Genomic DNA, 20,188 nt, shown 5'->3' with positions numbered 1-20,188 from the left:
TGGGCTGGGCAGTGGGGATCCCATGGCAGGTGGGGAGTCTGCAGCCCACGGGCAGATATGCGGGGCTGAGCCCCAGGCTGCTCTGTGAGAGGCAGCAAAGAGACGGAAAGGTGAGGACAGAGGGAATGAATGACTCAGTGGAACTGAGAGATTTTTGTCTGAGGACTCGCCAGGGACACCGAGCAAGCCCCAGTCCAGGCTCCCCCCCCCCCCCCCCGGTGGAGCCTGTCACCATATTCTCCTCTGCGTCACATCCCTGACATTTATTGAGCGAATGCTCTGCCATGAACTTCACAGACTTGCGGAAGTCATTTTAAGTGCCCTCAGTCCTCAAAGAGCTGTGTTGTTATCATCCCTGTTTAATAGACGAGGAGCCTGATGCTCTGAGTGGACACCTGACTTACCAAGGGTCCACTTCTGGAAAAAGATTGCCCCAGCATGCAGCCATGATCTACCTGCCTCCAAACACCATGCTTCTGATCACTCTGGGCAATGACTCTTGCACCGTGTTGGGGTGTGAACACAGCCAGGAAGCAATTCTCTGCTCTGGCCTGTGACCAGCGGCTGCTTGACGGTATGCGGCAGATCCCAGCCTTGTGCCCGGGCCGCAAGTCCGACCGCTACAAAGGAGGGTGCATGCTTGGAGAGAACACCCAGCCGCGAGTGGGGAGAGACCCAGGGTTTAGGCCCTGCTCTGCCGCCAACTTACCATGTGACTTTGGACTAGACCCTGCCCTTCTCTGGGTGCCAGTCGTTGGTAAAATGAAGCCGCAGGCCTGGCGGGCTGGAGCATCCCAAGAATGCATTTTCACTTGAGGAAGGATCTCTCCTCCAATCACTCAGACCCTCGGGGAATTTCCACCCACTCACTCCCCGCATATACATTTATGTTTTACATCAAAGCAAACCGTGAAACATTTGTCACACTTCCCCGCTCGGCAAAGGGCGCTGTGCTAGACACGGTGGGTGTGATGCTTACGTATCTTTATGCAGGGGGTACACACACAGGCACGTGCGTCTTTGTGTCTTAGACTCGTTTCCGGGCAAGTTCAGCTGGGACCACTATCCTGATGCATGACCCCACAGCCCCACTATCTTTGCCCCGTCACCCCACCCCTGGGGGCCCGGCGAGCATCTCAAACCAAAAGAAGACACGTAGGGCAGCAGGAGCTGATGAGATCTCTTCCGGCCAGGCAGTAATGGCTGATCTGCTTGTCCCTGACAGGAGGGCATCACCTGGACTGCCCGGGCGTAGTGTGGCCGAGAGTAGAGAGCTTCCAACACCGTCATCAGAGCAACTTGAAACCTTTGACGTTGGCATCTAGACACGACTCAGTCCTTTTCCAGACCTCCCAACGCCGACCACCCAGGTAAGGGAGTTCAGGCTTGCTCAGCACCAGGTTCTAGGCTGCGTCTGTTGTTGTCGCTAATAGAGACGATCAGCAGGGTCCCTCAATCATTCTTTATCACAGGGTCTTCTTTTATACCCTTCAAGAGCAGGAGAGCCCCATGGTTCAGGCTCCAACGTCCAGTAGACCTGGGTTCGAATTCTGACACCACCAGTTACTAGCTGCGTGACCTTGAGCAGGTTCCTCATCGACATTTCTGTATGTCCATTTCCTCAGCCTTCAAACAAGGAAGCAAGGGCTCCCCTTTTCTGGGTTTGTGAAGATATAAGAAGGTAATTAGGAAAAGGGCTTAGAGCAGGATGGACACAGGGTAGGCTCAGAATCCAAGAAACGGTAACTGTTACTAATAGGACTCTTGTTCTCATGACAGTCCGTAATGAGTTCATTCTCCCATTGATCGTCTGTCCTGCACCAGAAGGTGGAGTCCATGAGGACAGGGCTTTGTCTGCCTCGTTCTTAATTAGATCCCCAGATCCCAGCATAGCAAACTAGCCTCTTTTTTTTTTTTTAAATTTATTTGTTTTTAAGAGAGAAAGAGGTAGAGGCAGAGAGAGAATCCCAAGCAGGATCCGCACCATCAGTGTGGAGCCCAACGCGGGGCTCAACTCTTGAACCATGAGATCATGACCTGAGCCCAAATCAAGAGTCAGATACTTAACCAACTGAGCCACCCAGGGGCCCCAGGGCTTTATTTGTTGAATGAATGAACGTATGAAGATGTTTTGCCTGTTTTATACAGAACCTGAAGGACAGTCCTTGAAGGTCCTTGCATTTAGTCTGGATGCATGCTGGACTGTGTGACAAAACCCCCAAAATTATAGTTCCTTCAACAGGAAAGAGGTTGATTTTTCTCTAAGTAAAATTCTTTCTCTTTTTTTTAATGTTTATTTATTTTTGAGAGAGAGACAGAGACAGAGCATGAGCTGGGGAGGGGCAGAGAGAGAGAGGGAGACACAGAATCCGAAGCAGGCTCCAGGCTCTGAACTGTCAGCACAGAGCCCGACGCAGGGCTCCAACCTGTGAACTGTGAGATCATGACCTGAGCTGAAGTCAGATGCTCAACCCGCTGAGCCACCCAGTCGCCCCCCATCTAAGTAAAATTCTGAGCTGAGATTTTTCCCACACGAAACTGTTAGAGGCCCAGCTTTCTCTGTCTTGTGGTTTCACCATTGCTGGTCTACGTGATCCATGATGGCCCATGACAGCCTGTCCTCTCCATTCAGCAAGAAGGAGGAAACCACAGAAGGAGAGGGTGCCGCTTCCTTTAAGAGGGTGCACACATCACTTCCATTCACGCCCCATTGGCCAGAAGGCAGTCACGGCCCACCTGGCTGCAAGGGAGGCTGAGAGTTACAGCCTTCATTTTGGGTGGCCCTCTGCCCAACCGCAAGTCTATTTCGAAGTAAGAAGGGGAATGGGGAATACGGATACTGGGGGACCCCCCGTCTTGCCCGATAGTATGATCTGCGCCTTTTTTTCACCCTCCCTCCCTCTTCCTCCCTCTGGCAACCAGTGATCTTTTGAGTGTCCCTGAACTTTGGCCTCTTCCAGAACATCATAGAATCAGAATCCTATTGTAGGTAGCTTTTCAGATTGGCTTCTTTCACTTAATAATATGCATTTACATTTCCTCCATGTCTTTTCATGACTTGATGACTGGTTTTTTTTTTTTATTGCTGAATAACATTCCATTGGATGGACCCTAGTTTGTGTATCCATTCACATACTGAAGGTTATCCTGGCTGCGTCCGACGTTAGGTGATTATGAACAAAGCCTGTACATTCACATGCAGGTTTTTGTATGGACCTAAGTTTTAACCAGCTGGGTAAACACTTACAAGCATGTTGGCCGAACTGTCTGGTTAAGGATATATTTGGCTTTTTAGAAGGCCACCGAACTGCCTTCCAGAGTGGCCGCACCATTTTGCATTCCCACCACCAACGCGTAAGAGTTCTCGTTGCTCCACGTTTTTGTCAGCAGTTGGTGCTGTCAGTTTTGTGGGACTTCAGCCCTTCTGTTAGGTGTGTCATGGTATGATTCCCCATCTTAAAGGAGAGGGTTATAAACTTGGGGGGGCAGCTTGCCCAAGGTGGTAGAGCAGGTAAGGGAGCCAGGGACTTTTCCCAGCCTGCTTGACACGCAGGCCCAGTACCCTGCGGCCACACCCCACAGCCTCTGCCCAGGGCAGGTGTCCCTGAGACATGGATCAAAGTGCTGGGGTGCTTCTTCCTGCTCCAAGTTCAGGGGTAGCTGCGTTCTGGGGCCCTCATTCATCATTTACCATCGGACTCCCCTTACCAGAACCCAAGGTCAATGAGGCAGAACAATGAGGAGAGGGGACAGAATGAATGGATCTGGGCCAATGTTAGATCAGCCAAAACACAGCCCGAGGCAGGGCAGAGGGCTGGAAAGGCTGGGATGTGGAGGCCTGTGGCCGGTCCTTGAGTCTGAGGGCCACCTGGTCAACTGGGGAAGACCCCAGCTGCTGCCCAGCTCAGCAAGAACCAGAGACGATGGTTGGCCACAGGGCAGACCAGGGCTAAGGATGAACTGAGGTCAGATGCCACATCTGTTGGGAGCCTGTCCTCAACTCCCAACCTGATTAAGCGAGACAATGCAATTTATTAGATTTTTATTGGTTTCCAATATATTGACAATTTGGGGCCTCTTTATTGGTGTCCAAAGCAGAGGGAAATCCAAGGCTCAGATGATGCCCATGTCTGTGCCCTCTGCTTCCCTCCTTGCGGGTTTCCACCCCAGGCACACACGGCCCATGGAGTGGTGGGGCAGTGATGGATAGCTCAGGACTGACACCACACCGGTTTCCAAGCCCGGGAAAGGAGAGCTGCTTTTTCCCCGGGAACTCTAGCCGACATTCCAAACTGGAAGCTCATTGACTGGTCTCAGGTCACGTGCTCGTCTCTGACCAATCACTGAAACCAGGAGGAGACAATGTGCTGATTGGGCAGACTATGTCAGAGTCAGGTGGCGGGTAGGACAGCACGTGTTGTCTGTGGGCAGGGGTGGCCTGAAATTGGGAGGGGGCTGAAACCCCAAAGGGAAAACCCGGGTGCTGTTTTCAGACGGAGGAAGGAATGGAGGCAGACAAAACAACAGGCGAGTCTGCTGATGCTATGAAGGGGTGGAGACATGGAGCAAACGGCAATCCTGATTGGTCCTGCAGGGTCCCCCCTGTAATTTGCAGCACGGGGGTGGCCTTGCTCTGACAGGTGCACCTCAGTGTCCGTGGATCTGGTATCTGAAAGCCTGGTTGATGCGCTCACACTCACACACAGTATACCTCCCGGTGATGCTTCACTTTCCAGAAGGATTGCCCCTGAACGTCCTTCCATACAGAGCTCCTATGCTCCAGAGAAGCCGCCCCATATCTGGCTGCCTTGGGGTCCCCTCTACTTGCTGGGAAGACCTTTGCTTCTTCCCCCCACACCCTCATGGCTTGGGACAGTTTCTTTCTTTCTTTTTAACAAAAAATTTTTTAATGTCTTTATTTTATTTTGAGAGAGAGAGAGGCAAAGAGTAGGTGGGGGAGGGTCAGAAAGAGAGGGAGACACAGAATCTGAAGCAGGCTCCAGACTCTGAGCAAGCTGTCAGCACAGAGCCGGACACGGGCTTGAACCCACAGACTGTGAGATCATGACCTGAGCTGAAGTCGGATGCCTAACTGACTGAGCCACACAGGCGCCCCTTGGGACAGTTTTTTGAGCCACTTTAGGGTGTATTTGTCCTAAATGGCTCCCAGAAGCCCGGGGTCTAGGAAAGCCTCCTTCTCAGACCAATAACTTCTGCCCAGCCTTCCCCTCAGCCAGCACCACTGGGAGGCGGCTCAGCGGGTGAGAAGGAGGCAGTGCTGATTGAGCAAGGACCCAGGTCTGTGGAGCCCGGGGGCCTCCGTGGGGTTCCCGGGTAGGGAGGGCGGCCGGCCTCTCGGCTTCTGCGGTCATCCACCACCGCAGCTCTGTTAAGCATTTAGGGTGCGGTGTATGATTTCATTTTTAAAAAAAGATTGTTCTGCAGGAAAAAGATTGAAAACTGCAGCCTCTGATGCCGCCTCCCAGACAACCGTGGCCAAGTGCTCTTTATGTTCTGTCCTTTGCTTGATTTCGGTCAACCACAAAGCGCCTTGCCCTTCACCAGCCTCTCTGTCTCTGTCTCTCTCTCCTCTCCATCTCTCTTGCCTGTGGATTCTGCAGCTCTGACTCACCACATAGACCAGCTCAGCCTTCCAGCCTTATATGGTGTGTTCAGTGCTGCTGGGTCAATGAGCGTTAGTTCATTTCTTCAGCCAGTGACTCTTGCTGTTTCACTTGCTGGGGATGGATAGTGAGCAAAGCCAAAAGGTCCTGTACTCTGCTCTGGGAGATCCCCTGAGGGCAGGACCCTTCCTCCAGGTGTCTTTCCCCCCACCCCCCACCCCTTGTCCAGTGTCTCCCTCAAGGCTGAGCCACAGTTGAACTTGGGGAAGGTCTAGGAGCTGATTCTTTTCCACATTTTTCAAAGTCCCCACTGACGCTGCAGAGATACTGGAGTGGCTTGGTCCTCCCCTTGTAGGACTTAAGAGTCCTAAGTGTCACAGGTCCTGGAGAGGGAGGGGGTGACAGTGGGGGGAGGTGCCCAGCCTTCACTCCCATTGTACCTCGCTCCTTCAGAAACACTTCAGAGATCAGCCTCTCAAGGGGCTCCCGGCCATTCATAAGAGACAGACACGAGAGCAAAGACAGACAAGGTAGAAAACAGGAGAGTTCGGGGCAGAATTATAAAGGAAGGTCTGTGAGCTCCAAGGCCAGATTCAGAGGTCACGTCCGGGTTTGGATGGTGGCAGGGAGTCAGGGAACGCAGTACATCCCAGCCGGGCTTTGACAGTTAGGGTACCAGACAGGCAAGGACACCAGGAAGGAACAAACAGTGAGAGCAGAAGCCTGGAGGTGGGACCCTAGGGCTAGGACCCTAGGAGATGGATGCAGACAGCTTCTTCCCTGCTGGCCTCCAGGCTTGGCTGCGTGTAGGTCTGTGGCCACCCTCAAGTCTGCCTTTAAACTACAGCCCAGGTTTGCATTCGAGTGGCTCTTCCATTTTCCTTTTCCCTTCCCCGTCCTCAGGAAAGGGATTAGCGGAGGGGCCTTTCAGAAGATGGGCTGCTGCACAGGGGCCCAGGGTAATTAATCCCCCCAACTCCGAGGTTCTTTGCCGACCAGAGAAATGGCGTTCACCTGTAACTACACAGGCCACGACAGAGCCTGGGCTGGGAGTCAGATGACTTGGGTTCCTGTCCCAGTCCTGCCACCAATGTCCTCAGCTTCCTTCTCCTGTACTGTGTCATTTGTAAAATAGGGGAGCGGCCCCTCCCAGCTTTAGACCTTTAATTCTGAGTCACTTGGGTGCAGATCCCAGCTCTGCTCTGCCAGTCGTATGGCCTTGGCCCTCTGAGCCTTGGTTTTCTCATCTATGCACTGGGGATAATGACACTACATATCTCACAGGCCTAGTGTGGAGATTTCATAGGATAATTGAGATAAAGTACTCAACAGCTCCCAGAGGGTCAGTACTGAGTGATAGCACTCACGTTGTGGGTGTTTAATATTTAAGTTTCATGACTCTGGGAGGAAGGACAGCTACGTCCACATCCCCCCAGATACGGTGATAGGGCCAAGTCACACCTCTCCCATCTCCAAATGGGAAGAAAGAACTGCCTTCCTCAAAATCATGTTTATTCACTCACGTATTTCCTGAACACCTGCCGTGTGCCCAACGCCTCTGAGAGCTGACCAGGATGCCCTGACTCCCCGCTTTCAGCAGCTCAGCTGTACTTGGGGCTGCCCTCCAGCTGGCTCCGCCCACACCGTTGGGAAGGTGCTCATGCCGAGAATGGTTTGCTCAGCTCTGCTGGCAGGACCCCTGGGAGAAATCCCATCTGTGTCCCAGGCTCCCGGACCTTTCATAACCTTCTCTCTTTCCATCCTGGGGCAAAGGCTGGGTGAAACGCCAGAGAGCTGGCCCCGTATAGCACCCCGACCAGTGAGATGGATTGGATTGCCAAGCCCTGGGCCAGCGTTATGCAAACCAAGCACTTTGGAGAAGAAGAATGGCTTGCCACTGGGCACAGATTGAAGGGTTGCATTTCATTCATTCCCCTTTAGATGTCTATTTGGATCTCCAATCTTTTGGATTGGAAATTGCAGGGGAAGCAAAGCCTACAGACTGGAAGGCACCGAGGGGTTCCGTCTGCCCTGTGCTGACCCGGTCCTTTCTTGGTGGCCGTGGGCCTCTCGCCCTCTCCAGTTGCCAGGATCCAGCACAGAGCCGGGCACGCGGCGCCTTCAGTCAGTGGCTGGTGAATGGATGGACAGATGGACGGGTTGCAGTGGACTCCCTGTAATACATGCTCTCCTGGCCTCGGCCCAAGTTTCCTAGGTGGTTGCAGACACCAGGCTCTGGCTTTGTTTTTGATTTGGGCTCCTGGGCGATGTCGGTGGTTTTCTAGCCATGGAGCAGACGCAGAACAAATGGAGTTCGAGCTTGTCAGTTTCTCGGTGGCAGTTCCAGGACGGAGCATGGCGGGCGCATCCCGATCTAAAGTAGAGCCTGCTTCCAGGCACTGGAGAGTTCGAGCCCTGCCCCATGGCTGGGTGAGCCCGGGCATAATACATAGTCTTTCTCAAATTCAATGTTCTCATCTAGAAAATGATAGCACTAACAGCATCCAACACATAGGGCTGTGATGAGCTTAGATTAAATAATGGGTGTGAAAACACAGAGCAGAGCTCTGGGCACGTGGGACACGTACCAGAAGGATGATGATGATGTATTTAATGACCCCTTAAGCTCTTTGTTGCGCAGACTCCTCTCTTCCAAACAGACTTTTGCATATTGCTTTGCATTTTCCAGATAAAAATTATGTTTGAAAGTTATTGTCGCAGAAGTAATACATGGTCCTTAAAAATTCAAGTGATCCAGAAGGATTTAAATTAAAAAGCAAATGCCCCCTCCCCCACCAGCCAGCTCCTTCCCTTTCCTAGCAACATTCTCTTTGAATGTGCAGCTTCCCAAGGCTAGACCTTTCCTGCCTTTTTTTTTTTTTCTCCTCTCCAGGAGCAGGGGACAGGTGTGCAGTTAGATGAGGACAGGAGCCAGGTGGCTGTTGTGTTGAATGGCCATCCAGGCCTGAGTGGTCCCATTGGAGCAGGCCGGAGGGGGAGCCTGGTATCCTGGTTACAGTTTGCTCTGTCTTTTTTTTTTTTGTCTTTATTTTATTTTGAGAGACAGAGACAGAGAGTGAATGGGGGAGGGGAAGAGAGAGAGGGAGACACAGAATCCGAAACAAGCTCCAGGCTCTGGGCTGTCAGCACAGAGCCCGACACAGGACTCGAACCCACAAACTGTGAAATCATGACCTGAGCTGAAGTCGGACACTCAACTGACTGAGCCACCCAGGCGCCCCAGTTTGCTTGCAGTCTTGAGAGTCTCCAGTGTTCTGTGTGCTGGAGTCCTGGCAGGTGGCCTAGGGCAGAGGCCACCTTCAGGCCAGGCTTGGAGGGACAGACTTCCAGACACTGTGTCTGGCCGCAGCATGCCTAGCCTCCCTCTTATGTCAGGGAGCCCCAGGCTCCTGGCAGGACATTCACTCCTTCCTATCCACCTCCTAAGAGTCTGCACATCCACATCTGTGCCTGCTGGTGCCACCCTCCTTCCCTCCATCAGGAAGAGCCCTGAACCTAGAACGGGGCCCCAGGGCATCATTGGCGCTAAGTGGACTCACAGCAGCTTTGAATTTTACCGTCACTACGGTGCCGGATATGTCATCCGCCTTTACTTGTAGAGGTCTGACAGTCTGCCACGGAGCCCCCTCTACCCATCTGAAGGACATTCCATCCCAGGCATGTTGAGAAGGGGGGATTCCTGCCCCCAGGGCATGTTACTTAGTCTCTCTCAAACTCAGTGGTGTCATTTAGAAAATGATAGCACTAATCGCATCCTGTAGGAATCTTGGTGGCCTCTCTGTGGCCCAGAACATTTAGGGGGGACTGCTGGGCTCTGGCCCACTCAGGTAGGCGCCTTTGGCAAGCCGTGAGGTCCGGGGCGGGCGAGTGGGCAGTGGCCGTTTCCACACCATCCTGGGCCCAAGAGTGGAGTTTGGGTGCATAGCCCCCCCCAGCCCTGCCCAGGCACCTCAGGCTGGCCCCCATGCGAGTCCTGTCACCTCTTGGGAGGGCTGTTCCAGCCCTTGAACCTGTGGCTCCTTGGATCCCACAGCAGAGCAGACCCATCGGGAAAACTGGTCTCAGTGAATTCTCCTGCCACCCACACTGGCTACCACAGATACATCAGGACCCTGCGTGCATTTGTGCACTGAACGCCAGCTCTAAGCCAGATTGGTTCAGAGACCAGAAGTGAAAGCAAAGCCAGACCGAGCTCAAAGGGCTTCCATGTGGTCCCCAGACCAGCAGCGTCAGCACTGCCTGGGAACCTGCCGGAAATGCAGATCTTCAGACGCCCACCCCAGACCTAATGAGTCAGAGATTTGGGGGTGAGACCCAGCAGTCTAGACGTTGACGAGCTCCCCCAGGGCTAGAGATGCAAGCTGAAGTTTGAGGCTCACTGACGGCAGCAGGCAGGTGGCAGGTGGTCTGAACCACTGTGATGCAGGGGCACGCAGAAGGGGCGATGCGGCCCACGCTGGGGAAGGGGCTGGGGAAGACTTGGATTGTGAATGACTTACTTAGAGGTGGACAAAGAAGTCTGTGTGTGACTTGGTGGAGCGGAGTGGGTTCCTGGCGGAGGGATCAGCGCATGCAAAGTCCCTGGGGCATGATAGAACAGGAGCATTCAGGACCTAGAAGGGGTATTGCTGGGGTAGAGTGGAGGAGGCGGGTGTGGGGGACGAGGATGTGCGGAGGGGAGGGCTCGTCAGTGGGCTTGTTGTGCTCTGAGTTGAGTTTTCCCCAGGAGTGCGGAGAGCCATGAAAAGGTCTGTGCAGGGAGTAGGGTGGAGGGAAGATCTGCACCCTGGGAAGATGGGTGGTCAAGGTACAGGGTCTCTGGAGCACAGCAGGTGTTGGTCTGTCTTCTGGAGGGCAGGGGTGAGTCTGTGATGGATGAGGAATAGGAGGCAGGGTGGGGCCGGGGTACCCTGGATCGCGGAGGAGCCCTGCCCTGTGGCCAAAACACACACTCCAGGAAGCCACTACTGAGTGCTGGAGCCTGCATGGCGGTCTCTTTGTCCCTCGGGAATACTCAGTCTTGCACTGCAGTTAGTCTGGGCATTCAAGCCTTCCACCCCCAGAGTCTCCATTTAGCATCTCTGAGGGGGAGGAGACTATGGCACGGTCCACACCGCTAGCTTGCAGACCTAGTGGCTGCACCGGCCAATGTAGCAGCACTCCCAGATTCCCTCGAAGGGTGGAGCAGGGTGGAGGCTGGAGCGCCTGATAGGGGCCCAGGCTGCTGGCCGGCTGGGTCAGGAGGCCCCTGGCCTCTGCACCTCAGAGCGGGGGTGCCGGCAGCCGTGGAGGAGGCAGGGGGGAAGCCCCCAGCCCGGCCTCCTCCTCCTCGGAGGCCCAGCCTTTTCCAGAGGCCCCAGCCTCCCTCAGTGCCTTCCCAGGCCCAGGCAGGCACATGAAAGGGAGCCGGGGCCTCTCCCAGGCCTGGGGCTCTCATTGGCAAGTGGCCTCTGATGAGCTCATCCTGCGGTGAGTCCGGGCCGAGAGGAGGGAGCCAGCAGACGCAGGGATCCTGACTCCCTGGGGAGGCCGGAGCCGGGGAGCGGGAAGGCCCCTGCATGCCCCATGCCAGGCAAGTGTGAAACAGGCCTCTGACTGGCCTGGCAGCAGCTTCAGGCTGGCAGCCCCCACTTCCCAGGCACCCACTTCTGGGGTTGTTCAGGCTCCCGTAACATTGGCCTGGAGCGGGGATGCCACGCCTGGCCTGGGCGTATTGAAGAAGCACGTTAGCCCAAACCAGCAATCAGTGTGGGTTTGCGGAGAGCACCAGAGGAGTTGTGGTACTAGTAGAGGGGGTGCCAGCCCGCCCGGCCCCCTGCCCCCCTCCCCAGGATGGCTCGGCTCCCTGCTTTGCTCTGAGTATAGATTTAACTCTCAAGAGAAATGGTCAGCAAGCATTCCTGGCCTCCCCACCTAACCAGACCAGGAGGGGTTTCAAAATCATCTGTTTTGACTCCTTAAGAGGTGTTCATTGAACTTCCGCTTGCAAACTGCTGGCAATGGAGAGCTCACTACCAGTCAAAAGACAGCAATGCTCAGAGTGCCTGGAAAGTTCTTGTCGTGCTTTGCACAGGAGCAGCCTTGAGCAGTTGTGGAGCCCGAGGACAGACAGGTCTGCTCTGCCCACCTGCAGGCCTGAGGGTGGCATATCCCCGGGATAAATATTGGCCCTTCGCTCTGCTCAGCACAAGATCAGTTCCATCCCCACTTCCCTCAAGTGGACCCACCAGGGCCTTAGAGACCAGGCCAGGCCAAGCCTCTGGCTTTCCTTCGAACTCAGAGACCCCAAACTTTAAGGTGCCTGGAGCTGCCCTCCAGCACTGATCTGCAGAGGCTTCTGGGAGGCCTGGCTCCTGGAGGCCTCCTCCTTCACGCTGCAGCCTCCCGGGTTCCCCTGGGAATCTGTAGACTCAGCCTCCTCCTATCACTGGGGCTTTACTTCAGAGTGTTAGTGAGGCCAGCTGCGGGCTGTGTAGACATTTCTCTTAAGGGGTAAGCAATAGCCAGAGAACACTGACCTGAACCAACAGGTGGAGGAGTTGCGAAATCGGCGATGACCTCAGGCCTCAGCCGCCACTGCCACCACCTCCCACAGGGTGTGGCCATCACCCCCAACCGTGCAGCGGCCCCTCTGGACTTTACTGTTGGTGTTACTGTTTGGGGGTTTTAATAGCTTTACAGAGGTAAAATTTTCACTGCCGTGAAATTTGCTCACTTTAAAGGCGTGATTCAGTGACTTGTAGTAACTGTAAGAAGTTGGGCAACATGGCTTACAAGGTACTTTTAGAATATTTCCATTACCCCCCAAAAAAGAGATCTGGTACCCACTTGCCATCAGTTCCCATTCGCACCCCAGCCCCAGGCCCTCACCCGTCTCCTCCCTGCCTCTGGAGATCTCCCCACTTCTGGGCAGTTCACATAAATGGAAGCACATACCGTGTGTGCATGCCTGTTTTTTATATCCTGGCAGAGGCGGAGGACACGGTGCCCACTCACTGATATGCCCGCCTTCCCACAGCCAGCAAGGCCATGGCCCGGGTGTGCTTTCCTAGAGCTGGGGCATCTGGAGACATGGAGTGCAATCTTTAGTCTGGGGCAGGAAGGAAATCCCCTGTGCCAACCCCGCACTTGGACCCTCTGACACCTGCTTGAATGCATGCAGCCACAGTCAGCTCGCTGACCCCAGGGCTGAGAGGAGTCTGCCTGTCCTGATCACGTGGTAAGTGCCAGGCTTGCTGGCGTCATTTGATCTTCGGGTCCATCCTCCAAGATGGAATTATTTTACAGCCGATGAAATTGTTGTTCAGAAGAGTTGAGGCTCTTACCCAAAGTCACACAGGTGGGAAGTGGGGGAAGCCAGGATTTAAACCCCAGGTCTCTCTGATTTCTAATCCATCTTTCAAAAAAATTTTTTTTAATGTTTACTGATTTTTGAGAGAGAGAAGGAGAGAGAGAGAGAGCATGAGCGGGAGAGGGGCAGAGAGAGAAACAGAATCTGAAACAGGCTCCAGGCTCTGAGCTGTCAGCAGGGAGCCCGACATGGGGCTTGAACCCATAAACTGCGAGATCATGACCTGAGCCAAAGCTGGACACTTAACCGACTGAGCCCCCCAGGCGCCCCTTCAAATTACATCTTGTAACAGCTATACCACATTTCCAGTGCCCCCACGAGACGGGGGTACTCCTCTTTGCAATCAGGGCAAACCTCGTATTCTGTAACTTGCATCCATTGTTTCTGGTTTTGCCAACAAGACCCATGCAGACCACCAACCTGGACGTGGGTCCTTTGGGTCTGCATCCGCCCCACCAGCACTTTTCCGTGGACAGCCAAGTGGGGAAGATGCAAGGTGGGGGTGGGCAGGGGCTGATCTGACCCAGGCCGGCTCCTTGGACCGCTTGAGGACCCCTAGCCCTCAGCAGAATGGGTCTGCTGGGACCGCTCCCCGTCTAGGGGCCCCTTGTTAGAGAAACGTGAGGCACAGGGAGGCTCAGGGCCTCGATCTCAATGAGTTCTGCCCCCACTTCAAAGGAAGAGGCAGGAAGAGACAGACGTGGTGTAACTGGAGAAGAAAGATGGGTCTGGCAGCCTGCTGACCCTCATTTTACTTTTCTAGCCAAATGGGACTCAGCATGAAACAGGAGGCCACGATTCACCTCCCCTGCCCCCACTGCGGCTCGGTCTGCCCTGGGGTGCAGAGGGGGAATGTGCCTTAGCCTGCCTTCTCCCCCTTGGACCTCTCTGCCCCGCCCCAACCCAGCGTGGGCTTGGGAAGCCAGACAGCCCAGCTCAGAGCCAGCCTCTCTGATGCCACTGCCAAATGCCAGACCACTTATCGGGCTTTCCCGGAGATCTGGTGTCCCCCAGCAGAGCTGCAAGCCTGCAATTAGGAAAACAGCAAAGGACTTAACTTTCTCTGGGCTGTGGGCTTTTGGGTGGGAAAGATAAGCTTGGTCTGGATTAAGCTGGAGGGTAAAATAATATTTACTCTCCAGTAACACTCTCTGGCTAGGAGTAGTCTGGGCCCTGGGGTTTCCAGGGGTAGGATCTGCCAGGGAGGGGGGCGGCTAGGGAGGGGAGGGGGTCTGTCACCTCTTACCAGGTCCCCAAGAAGTTTCACTGCCTACTGACTCTTGGCCAGGCCAGGTCCCCGCTGTGCTTGATCTCATTATGGAATGAAAATGAAGTGAACTGTAATATTCGACGCATTATCATCTGTGGAATCCATATAACTATCTTGGGAGTCGGGCGTATAACCCCCGCATAGGTCCAGACTCAAGTCTCAGCTCAGTCACCTCAAGCTCTTGACCTTGGGGGAGTGGCCTCAGGTCTCCTCATGGTGGACATACAGCACCTAACCAGGGACTCCTGGGGGGCTCGGTCGTTAAGCATCCAACTCTTGGCTTCAGCTCAGGGCGTGATCTCACAGTTCGTGAGTTCAAGTCCTGCATCAGGCTCCGTGCTGACAGCGTGGAGTCTGCTTCAGATTCTGTCTCTCCCTTTCTCTCTCAGCCCCTCCTATGCTCTCTCTCTCTCTCTCAAAATAAATAAATAATCTTAAAACAACAACAGAACACCTAACCAGTGTCCTGGCTCCTGGAAATGCTTACAACACGGTAGGTTGTCTTATGAAACATTAGTATTTCTGGTAAAGCGTAAGGTTCAGGTATGTGAGATGGCTGCTCTTCAGGGGCAAAGCTGAGATTGGAACCAGCTGGGAGAAGCCAGGGCAGGGGCTGGCTGGGCAGGGGGCCGTGCATGGCCATCGCAAGGGTGGCCATTCAGACGCAGCCTTGAGCTCCAGAGGGAGAAGGGGCCCACGTGCTTCCTGTCCCCGCGTCCCTTTGTTGGACAACAACCAGGCCATTCTCTGTTCTGCCTCCTATGCCTCATGATTCACGTGCCTCGAGGCACAGAGAGAGGAGCATCCTGGCTCGTTCCAGAGGAGAACAAAGATGGAGGTCAAGGCTGTCCCCCGACAGGGCAGGGCTGGCTCCAGGGAAGGAAGGCGGCATTGAGAATCAAGGCAGGGTGTGTGTGTGTGTGCCTACCTCCCCCCAACCCCTGGAGGCTGTAAAGAAAAGCCCTTCTGGATTCCAGTGTAGCCTTCGCCATCCGTGACCTAGCTGTGAGGCCTGGCGAGGCCCCTGCCCCTCCCTGGGGAAGGAACTAAACAGAAGGAAACACTGCCGCTGCCTCGGCTGGAGAAATCGGGGAGGGCTTCACGGCTGAGGCGATGTCAAGATGGGCATTGAAGGGTGAGAAGAAGTACTCTAGGCCTACCACGGGGGCAAACATATCCCAGGCCCAGGTCGCAGCACCTGCCTAGACCCCGCGGCATCAGAGCGAGGGACCTGAGGGGCCGTTTCGTGATGCTTTGTGAGTGAATAATACTGAATAGTACACATTCCTTCTGAGAAAAAGGATAGAAGGCATCTGAGTATAAAGCATTAAAGAAACACCAAAAGTCACTTAGTATTTGATACCATTTCAGTCCTTCGTAATATGATTAAGAAAATAGCCTTTAAGCTCCCTAACATATGGAGAAATCTCAGATTCTGGGCAGACGGGAAAGAACAAAGAACTGTCTTCTGGAAGCAGAGCCGGACTCCCAGTGCTAGGCAGACAGACAGCGCTTCCTGGGGATGGGGGCTGGGAGATCACGCCAGTGGGAGCAGGCACAGGGCACAGCAGGGACAGCGTGCTTCCCCACAGTTCTTGGCAGAGCCTGCGGCGGGACCCCAGAGCTGGGGGAGGGGGGCTGAGCTGGCAGCGGTGAACCTACATGGCGCGGAGTGGTCTGTCTGCTCTTTGACCTCCAGACCCAAAGCTCAACTTAAGGTTCCTTCCCCAAGGTGAGTTCATGCCCTCCTCGGGCTCCTGGCTCTATTTCCCCAGCCCCCCACAGAGTGAGATTTCCCCATGAGGGCGCCCCCTTTCTCCTCACCTCTGTAAGACTGCCTCCAGGGCACCTGGGTGGCTCAGTCAGTTGAGCGTCCAACTTCGGCTCAGGTCATGATCTCGTGGTTCGTGGGTTCGAGCCCCGCGTCGGATTCTGTGCTGACAGCTCAGAGCCTGGAACCGGTCTCCAATTCTGTGTCTCCCTCTCTCTCTGCCCCTCCCCGGCTCGTGCTCTGTCTCTCTCTCTCTTTCAAAAATAAATAAACATCAAAAACACAAAGACTGCCTCCTGGGGAGTCTGGACCTCCAGGACCCCTAGGGGAATCCCCTGCCTTGTGGGTGGGGTGGGGGGGGTCACCAGAACCATCATCACCTGGACTGTGAAAACAGGCCAGGGTGTTCCATTTCCTTCTCGGGCCCTGTGAAGTCTGTTAACCGTAATTATGAAGTTATGGGGAATTCCCAGGCCTCCTAATTAGTGTTAATAGGGGCTGGGTGAGCCTTTCCCGGGAAAAGAGATGTCTTTGTTTGCGTTCTCCACATGAGACCCCTGCGCTCTGCCTTCAGGTGTGCTAGAGCCTTCTCTCCCCGCTCCCTGGCACGGTCCTGCACCCCTGCACCATCCTATACCCCACACACAGTTGCACACACCTGCCGGCCATCACGTTCACTGTGCGCACGCACACTCATACACAGGCGCACACACATATAAACACACGTGCACACACAGCAGCACAACAGGCTTCAAGCCTTTGGATGCAGGATTGAGACATCATTTTGCAAGGCCAGCACCTTGTGTCAGCCATTCACCCGGCCCTCTTTGGCAATACCATTAGGGGCCCCCCTCCTCCCTCCATACCCCGACCCCAGAGACCCCAGTGCACCGTCCCCCTGAATTAGACTGCATTAACAAACCATTACGTGTCCCAATTAGCTCGGCAAGTGAACCCGGCCAGCCGAACAGGCTAATAACTCGCTCCCTGTCCCGCCAACAGGCCAAGGCGTGTTCCCCCTGGGGGAGGCGGCCCCCCCTGTCTCTGCTGGAATAATGAGGGCGGGCGTCGGGCACAAGCCTGTGGAAGGCCGCCTCCCGGCCATCGGGGTCTGTGGTCCCTCTGGGGAGGCTTCCTTCAGGCCAAGCAGCAGGGAGGGAGTGAAGGAGGGGATGAAGCTGGCATTTACTGGGCGGTATTGGCGGTCCAGCCTGTGCTAGGGTCTTCTGCCTTGGATAACGTTCTTTTGACTGGGTTGTGGGTACCCGCAGGGCCTGGGGCTCTCTCCGATGAGTCGCGGGTTCCCAGACTCTCAGGATCAGCCGCATGTGTCCTAACAGAACACCAATACTCCTCAAAGATTTGGAGAACGATACTTTATTTTTATATGAAAACAACTTGGGAATATTTTGATATAAAATGCCGTATATAGATGTGCTGTGACGTTTGATGTATATATCATGAATCTGTGAGGTAAACGGGAGATTTCCAGGCAATTTTGCTCTCTCGCTTCCTTCTCTCAGCTGGGTCCCCAGATTTCCAGGTGTGTGTGGATAATAAGGTTTCTTCTGCAGCCACTGCAGGAATGGAGAAGCTGGAGTTTGCGAGATTCTCCACGGTAGCAGAGTGCTGTGTGAGGCTGGACAAGCCCCTACACCTTTCTGATCCTCTTGTGTCTGAGTGGCACAGTGGCCATGCTAACGACACACCCCCAGGGCAGTCTGGCCAATTGCTGGTGGGGGGGTACTTAGGCCCCACACGGGGGCGCCTGGTGAGCTCAGTCGGTTAAGCGTTGGACTTCGGCTCAGGTCATGATCTCACGTTTTGTGGGTTTGAGCCCCACGTCGGGCTCTGTGCTGACAGCTCAGAGCCTGGAGCCTGCTTCAGATTCTGGGTCTCGCTCTCTCTCTGCCCCTCCCCCACTCACACTGTGTGTGTGTCTCTCTCTCAAAAATAAAATAAACGTTAAAAAGTTTTTTTAAAAAAAGAAAGAAAAAGAGAGGTCCACTCTTGGCTTAATGTTCTACTGCTACCATCTTGAAATTCTTTTTTTTTTTTAATTTTTGAGAAAGAGAGTGAGGGAGGGGCAAAGAGAGGGAGACAGAGGATCTGAAGCAGGCTCTGCACTGAGAGTGGACCTATGAAGCTCAAGATCATGACCTGAGCCGAGATCAAGAGTCAAATGCTTAACCAACAGAGCCACCCAGGCCTCCCGCCATCTTTAAATTCTTCACTTTGGAAGGAGAGATCCCTCGTTTTTACTGGGTCCCACGAATTATAGCTGGTCCTGCATCTTTTGATAGATTTTAGCAAGGGTTAAATCAGAAAGTTATGAAAGGGTCCCACAGAGAGACTCATTCTTCTCTCTCTTCTTTCCTTCCTTCCCCAAATATCCACTGGGCACTTTCTCTGTGGCAGATGCTGTACCGGACCTTGGGATTCAGCAATGAACCGGGCAGGACAAAGTCACTGCCCTCCTGCATTCAGAGGAAGGGCAGAGAAGATAAACAACAGGAGGAAGACATTATAGGCGTCAATGACAAAGGGTCAGCCAGTGACTAGGGGGAGACTGTATTTCAGGCTGGTGGGGACAGGGGGCGGGAGTGGTCAGGAATGGCCCCCCTGAAAAATCTGATCAGAGACTGATTGAAGTGAGGGATTATGCCATGTGGAAAAGAGAGTCCCAGGCAGAAGGATCAGCAGGTGCAAAGGCCCTGAGGTAGGAATGTGCTTGCTGGGTGGAAGAGACCAGTAGGGCTGCAGTGGGTTGAGGGAGAAGGAGGGTGGTTGGGGTGAGCTCAGTGATGGGGGAGGGGGCTTATACACTGTTGTGAGGATGTTGACGGGAGTAGAGCTTTGACTTTGGGTCAAGCTGTCTCTGGGCAAGGGACGAGTGGCAGCTGAGGGCCTGGCTCTCTGCTATTGGTAAAGCTTGGCTCCTCACCCAGCTCTCTGTCTCCTCTGACCCAACAACAGCTCTGACCACCTCCCGCTCCATCCTGGCCCAGTCAGCGGAGCCTCGCTGAGGGGGAGGAGCTGGGGAAAACATGGCAGGAGAGGGAGAGGCAGCCTACCGTTCAGGGGATGCACCTGAACCCAGCCGCTGCCGAGGAGGGCCAGTCCCCTCTAACTGCCCGACCAGGAGAGAGCAACCTGGGAAGAAAGGATGTCCTTGAGCATCACTGGTGAAATTGGACCAAGGATCCCCAAATCCATATTCCGAAGAGAAACATGACCTTAAAATGGCGTGATGTGAAAATGGTGTGATGTCATTGAAAAGTGACAGAGAGAAGGCGGGGAGAAAATGAAACTAGGCGGGTTCCCCCCCCACCCCCATCCCCTGGCTCACACAGGTTGGCTGAATCCCCTACAGCTCTCTCTTGTAGTTTCCTGATCTGGGAACCAAGGTACTAATTACCTCAAAAGTTTGTGGAAGGCTCCACTGAGATACGTGTGCCAATGCAGACATATCCAGGCGCCCAGAGTCCAGCGAGGCAGGCGGACCTCCCGGAGCCCCCACTGTGTGCAGGACGGGGTTCTGTGCGCACCCACATTGCATCACCCCGATTACCGATCACGCCGATTCCCAGGGAGGCACTGCGGCCCCAAGATACACGTGAGGAGGAGGTTTAGCAGCACCCCTCTTGCCCCTGGTCTCTCACATAATGGGGCCCAGGTTCTTTCAGGGGTTTATCTCTTCCTGGAACAGCTACTGTAGAAAGTCCCATGTGATGCGTCCACCTAAGACCGTTTCCCACGAATCTCTTCTCCGAAGGCATTTGCTATTCAGAGTTACACCCAGGAAGGAGGGACCTGGTGGGGGCGGGGAGGGGTAATGACCTCCAGCAAAGTTCAGAATCCTTTTCCCAGTGCACATGGTAGTTACAGCACTGCCCCGCAGCAGGGGTCCACCTGGATGCGACCCAGCTCCGTACACATGGTCCGGGCCGGCGGCTCAGACGTGAAGTGACTTGTTCAAGGTCACACTGGAGCCTAGGACAGCCGCCTTCCAAAGCCTGCTCTGTAGTACCCCCCTCCCCATCCCCATGTGGTCCGTGCCCCATGAACTTGCTGACTCTTCCTTCTTTAATTACCGGGCAGCCAGGGGGAAATGAAACACCTGCCAAGTTCTTCCTTTTCCCAGCAAGGAG

General features: G+C 54.4%; 1 protein-coding gene across 2 annotated transcripts in view; it reads left to right on the top strand.

Annotated features, from left to right (window-relative positions):
- Positions 1–20,188, top strand: part of TSPAN18 (tetraspanin 18) — a 166,948-nt gene that overhangs the window by 111,975 nt on the left and 34,785 nt on the right. For both annotated transcript variants that reach the window (XM_029956802.1, XM_029956803.1), the window contains exon 3: positions 1,226–1,370. The gene's annotated coding sequence lies outside the window, so the exon portion shown is untranslated. The remainder of the gene's footprint in view (positions 1–1,225; positions 1,371–20,188) is intronic.

Source organism: Suricata suricatta, chromosome 11, assembly GCF_006229205.1.
Source record: "Suricata suricatta isolate VVHF042 chromosome 11, meerkat_22Aug2017_6uvM2_HiC, whole genome shotgun sequence".
In the NCBI taxonomy this organism is placed as follows: Eukaryota; Metazoa; Chordata; class Mammalia; order Carnivora; family Herpestidae; genus Suricata; species Suricata suricatta.
Note: the sequence above shows the minus strand (reverse complement) of the source record. Positions and strands in the feature narration are given on the sequence as shown.